This window comes from Ochotona princeps, chromosome 1, assembly GCF_030435755.1.
Source record: "Ochotona princeps isolate mOchPri1 chromosome 1, mOchPri1.hap1, whole genome shotgun sequence".
NCBI classification, from domain to species: domain Eukaryota; kingdom Metazoa; phylum Chordata; class Mammalia; order Lagomorpha; family Ochotonidae; genus Ochotona; species Ochotona princeps.
The window spans coordinates 78,452,247-78,458,246 of record NC_080832.1 but is presented as its reverse complement, the minus strand read 5'-3'; positions in this window follow the sequence as shown (position 1 = coordinate 78,458,246).

The window sequence follows — 6,000 nt, the reverse complement described above, 5'->3', positions numbered from 1 at the left end:
CTCCAAATGACTGCAACAGCTGGAGCTGAGTCAAATCAAGTCCAACAGCCTGAAACTCAGTCCAAGTCTCCAACATGGGTGTCAGGGTCCCAAGGACTGGAGCCATCACTTGTTACCACCAGCATCCCATGGAGACATCTTACTTGGTATGAGGAATGATTGTCCTAGCAGTTTGTTTTTATCAATGAAGCATCAGAAAACAAGTGCCCATCTAAATATTAAACTGAAAAGAAAAACTTACACTGTAATGTGCTGACATGAACATCTGTCCAAGTGTAATCTTCATAGACAATCCTAAAACAATGTAGTAAGTGATTTCATTCACAAAAGCATTAGCTTCTACGTTGTGGAACTGTGCACACACATATGCATGCAGAAGTGTTAACAACAAGGGGAAAACTCTGGAAGGAGAGCTCACAGAACTGCTGATAGGGCTTTTGGAGACAGGAATGGAAAGGGACCTGAGCTAAAGATGGCCACTCACATTGCTCTATACCTATTTCTGTCCAGTCTAAATAGCTTTTTGTATTTAAAATTACGTAAAAGTTGTGCCATGAGCACACACGATGACCAGTAAGACTTTAGGATGGTGATGGAGGAGTCCTCAATGATTTGGGTTAAGCATCAAGAGTTAAGGGCATTCTGAAATACTTAGGTCCTTGCCACTCAATGGGAGCCCTGGATATAATTTCTGATTCCTTGCTTTGGTTTGGCCCAGCCCTGGCTTTTGCAAGCATTTGAGGAGTGAATCAACAGAACATATCTCCTATTCTGTCTCGATCTCTCTTTGTGTGTGTGTGTGTGCCTGTCTCTGCATTCCAAATAAAATGAAAAGAGACAAATAATTTTAAAAACCTGCCATGCATGTTTAAACATGTATATGTATATTTGTTATCATTTCAATGGATAAACTTATCAGTGTGAAATTTCTGTAACAAAGAACATACACATTTGAAATGTTATTAGATCCTACCAGCCTGTCATCCAGACTGTTTCAATTTAGACTCCCATGGAGTCCTGGAATTCTCAGCCAGGGACACACTGCACATGCTTGAACTTTCTTAGTAGCAGAAATATAGTTATGGGACAGGACTGTGTCTTTTATATTTTAGCATCCTTGGTAAATTCTGGTATAGTGCAATATTTGGCATATAAAACAGGTATGACAAACATTTGTATAAGCAATATCAACTGCGTAGAAAGAAAATACCAGATTTCTCCTGGAGACGAAGGGACTACATGGTCTTTCTGGAATATCTCTGATCCAGTCTCTATAGAATGGGACCCTATTCTAGTCCCTGACTAAGAATATGGATTCCATGAATGACATAATCTAGTTAGATGCACTCTTATAATGAAGATCTTATGGTTTTTATGAGAAGTCAGTTAGAAATTGTGAGAGAAGGCTGGAGCTGGGACTGGAAAATAAGTATCAGAAGGCTTGGAATTCCAGAATCTCCTTTCGGCATTGTAGGAATGTGGCTCCTAATCCCTAGTGCGTAGGAGCATGAGGTCATTGTAGCCTGCCACTAAGCCAGGAAACCAGAACAGGAAATAGCATCTGGCACCTAACTGTTTTAAAGTACAACATTTGTCTGATTTTAGTTGAGGATCTGAGTTAAGAACCTAATTTACTGTCCTTTGACAGTATACTTATGCTTTCTGAAAGCCCCTTTGCACTTTTGTAAAGTGAAAGGCGCAAATCCTACTGGGCCATTTTGAGAACACAGCATGATAGGGTAACTGGGACTAGCACAACATGCGGTACTAAGTAAAGGCCCTTTTGTACACAGGAAGGGACTGCTTTTGCTGAATTTTCCAGAATTGGCTTAACAAATTTTGGGAACATTAATTTGTTTACTTGAAAGTCAGAGTGATGGGTGTGCGTGGGAGTGGTCAAGAGAGAGAAAGAGAGAACAAGAGAGAAGTCTTTTATCTGCTAGTTCACTCCTCAAATATTTGCAACATCCAGAACTGGGCCAGGATGAAGCTAGGAGCCAGGAGCTTCAGCTGGGTCTTTTGCATGGTTGCAGGAATTCAAGCCTGCAGGCCATCTTCCATTGCTTTTCTTAGGCCATTAGCAAAGAGTTTAATTGGAAATGGTGCAGCTGAGACTCAAACAAATGTCCATATGGGATGCTGGAGTTACAGAGAGAAGCGTAACTGGCTTTACCAATCCCAGGAATATCACTTTAGAAGTGACTTTTGCATTGCTTTGTCTATTTTATGCATAAGTTTCAAAGCCACCTCTTCAAAACAAACATTCCAGACACCCAGGCAACTAATCTTTACTTGTCTTCTTTCATAGTTACTAATATTTTTCAACAATCAAGGTTGAATTTTAATTTAAGACTCAGAATCCCATATGGATGCAGTATTTGTGCATTAGAGATGCCATAACAAAATTTCTAAAAATGAGTAATTTGTAACAACAAAAATTTATTTCTCATCATTCTAGATGCTAGGAAGTCTGAGTTCAAGGTGTTGACAAGTTGGTGCTATGAGGGTCTGCTTTCTAGTTCATAGGTGGTGACTTCCAGATGTGCCCTCACATGGTGGAAGGAAAAGGGGAGCTTTCTGGGGTTCCCTTGGGAAAGGCGCTGATTTCTGCATGAGACTCCACCCTCATCATAATGTAATCACCTCCCAACCACCCAACTCCTACTGGCATGATATTGAAGACTAGGATTTAACTGGAACTTGAAAGGGATGCAAACATTCAGATCATAGCAGACATCAGGCCTGCAACAACATTGAAGGGATTCAGTAACTATAATTAATAAATTCAAATCCCCTAGAGGGTCGGAGTCACAGGAAATGTCATGACTGTGAACATTTTCTGAGTCTTTGCAAAGAAGACAGGAAACTCTGTGAGCAAGTTTGGTGCCCATACAGCATCACTCCCAAGAACCAAAACTGGCTGAGTGGAGAGGGCCAAACTAAAGGGTATTTGAATGTCATCAAAATGTTAACAAAAGTCCTTGTGATATCTTCTTCTGCTCTGTCTCAATTTTGCTCATGTAATTTCTTTGTTCTCATTTCCACCTACCAAAGTCCCCTTAGTCATTGAAGGCTGGGGATCAAGCCCTCCTGTGTGCTTCATATGTTTCTTCCTGAGTGGCATTTGTCATATTACAGGTTCTTGATGATTTGTCTCTAGTTTCTCTTTGACCGCAAGTACTTCATAAATATTATTTTCCTATGTCAGTCCCTCTGAGCTTTGCACAATGCCTTATACCAAGCAATTTTCCAATAATACATTTTGAAGGAAATGAAAAGAAGGAAAAATATGGACTCAGTAGCAGTAGTTAGATTTGTGTCTACAGTAAAATGGTTTTCCCAAAGCATACTGAATATTTCTAAGCCCTGGTTCTTCCGTAGAGAAATTTTTAGAAGTTATTTTAACATCAAACAGCCTGTATCACATGCAATAAGATATTGTGATGTGACCAATGAACCAACAATCAGTGTGAGTCAGATTGCTTATGATCTACATCAAAGAACTGAAGAACCTAATATACTTTCAATACCCTATGTTATTCCATAATGGGTCGGGAGAGCAGAGAAATCTTCCACCTTAGAATGTGTGAGGAATACGTTAAATATAACCTACCAAGAATATAACAGGTAACTTACAGACAACAGACTCGAATCAGCATTAGACATTAGCAAACCTATAAAGGCATACAGGGGGAATCAAGAGCGATCCTGACAACCTCTTAACAGGAGCTCAAATGCCCAGAGCAGGGGGGGACCCTGGAGTGGAGCAAGTGGACAGGAGGAGGCTTGTTTCCCAATCCTGGAGACTCCTGGATCCTCACCTAGGACTATCAGTACGGGCACCAAGGGCTATATCCCAATTGCCAAGGAGACCACTGGGAATTGGACTGTTCTCGTAGGCCAAGAACTCTGAGGTCATCCACTCCATTTCAGATCACCCACATGGGATGGAAGATGCCCAGATCCTTCCTCACAGGATTTAATGTTATCAGAACAATAGCTGGGAGCCCTGAGTGGTTCTCAGGAACAGAAGAACAGTAAACTTCCTTGGGACTCGGGAGGGGAGCTTTCTCTGGTCCTTGCTTAGTTCCAACTTTGGATCCCCACCCTGTCTTGCAATGACCATCAGGGTTGCTCTGGTGGGCCCCGCCCCCCAAATTAAACGTAGATTAGATAGACAGAGACCAATAAGGAAAGCTTAGAAACAGGAAACGGTCAGCTTGGACTCACATATACCGTACTAGGTAGGACACAAATATTAGTTACTCCTCACTAAGGTGTTGAAAATTTCTCTACACACCTTTCCTAAAACTGTTTTGTACCTTGATTGTTAACATATGCCTGGTTAGAGTTATAAGCCAGTTTGGACTTTCCTAAAATTCACCAAGTTCAGTAAAAAGTATGCTACAATACTATAAACTGTTAAATATAAAAATGAAAATAGAAACGAGACAGCTGAATAGTACCCTATAACCATTTTAAGGTGTATAGCAGTTGGTTGTGTATAAACTAAAAATGAAATGTCAGTGAAGTAGTCACAGGATGTGGTTAAGAACTTGCATTTTCTAACATATTGGTCACTCAATACCATTGTCAATTAACTCCATAATGTTGTAAATTATTGTTGATGTTATGTTGTGGCTTTTAATTGATCAGGATGATATTCTGCCAGCTCTGCTTTCAGACCAGAGATGGTCTCCCCAAGAAACTTGAATTTATCTGGACAATAAGATGCTGGACTCTACGCATGGTGCATGCCTGCAATGAAAGAACCATGACTGGATTTGAACTGTACTACTGCAACAATGTGGAGGAATCCGTCATGGGGGGGAGGGGAGAGGTTGGGGGAATCCCAGAGCCTATGAAATTGTGTCATAAAACGAAATTAAATAAAAAAAGAAAGAGAATAAACATGTGTCAAGGGATTTATCCAATTCATTAATTAATGATGGAAACAGCAAAATAATAAATCTAATTTTAACAAAAGTTAAGAAACTGAGGTTTATGTAGTCCTCTTAAGAGAAGAAAAAATAAGATTGTTGTTTGGGTAACAAAATGGGTAATGTTCCCACTAGCTTTAACCTTCAGAAATTTGCTAAGTCTTCTACAGGATAAAATCATTTGCATCCATATGAGAGGCACAAATGTATAAATACAGGGAGCTCCATGGAATCAAAGCCCTTAATTAATAGGAAAAAACAAAGTTAAGACTGGTATAATTTCCTAAGAAATTAAATAATTCGTGAGTGGCCTTGATAAACAATGACTAAAGATGATATTAAAATGATAAGCAGACATCCTCTTGGCTTTATTTATAGACTGTGGATAGCTTTTCTATCCCAGTTTTCAGCTCTTTGTTTTATACTCTCCTGGAACATTCTTTTCCCTTAGGTATGGCTCGACGAGCATTCTCATAACTGGTACAAACCTTTCTTCTTGGCTCCAGATTTGCTTGTTAAAAGCTCTCCTTTTGTGACCCTGAGAATATTATCTAACCTCTGGTGTCCCCATTTTCTTCTCTGTAAAATGAGATCAATAATACCAACAACAAAGAGTTGCCATAAAGAATAAAGTAATTCATATGCACAACGTAGTTGGAACAAAACCTGATACATAAGTTCCTGACATTACTGTTAATTCTCAAACATCTCTATTTGGAAATCTCATCAGTCCCTAGATGGTCCATGTGTGAAATTAAACTTATCCCTTTCCCTTTGCTAATCTGCTTTGTCTCAAGCATTCTCTGTCACTACTGTTTTTGTAACCATAGCACTGAAAAAGTGAAAGGCCATCTTTTCAACCACCTATTCCCTTGCTGAACTACTCAAAAGTTTAGTCTCTTTTACTCTTAAATACCCTTTGAGTCCATCAATTATTGTAGGTAGCAGCCTAGTCCAAACTGGTCTTATGTCTTGCTTAGTCGCTGTAATACTGTTGAATGGTCTCCCCATGAATCCTCTTGTGTCTCTCTAAACCAACCTTCACACTGAGTGACCATTT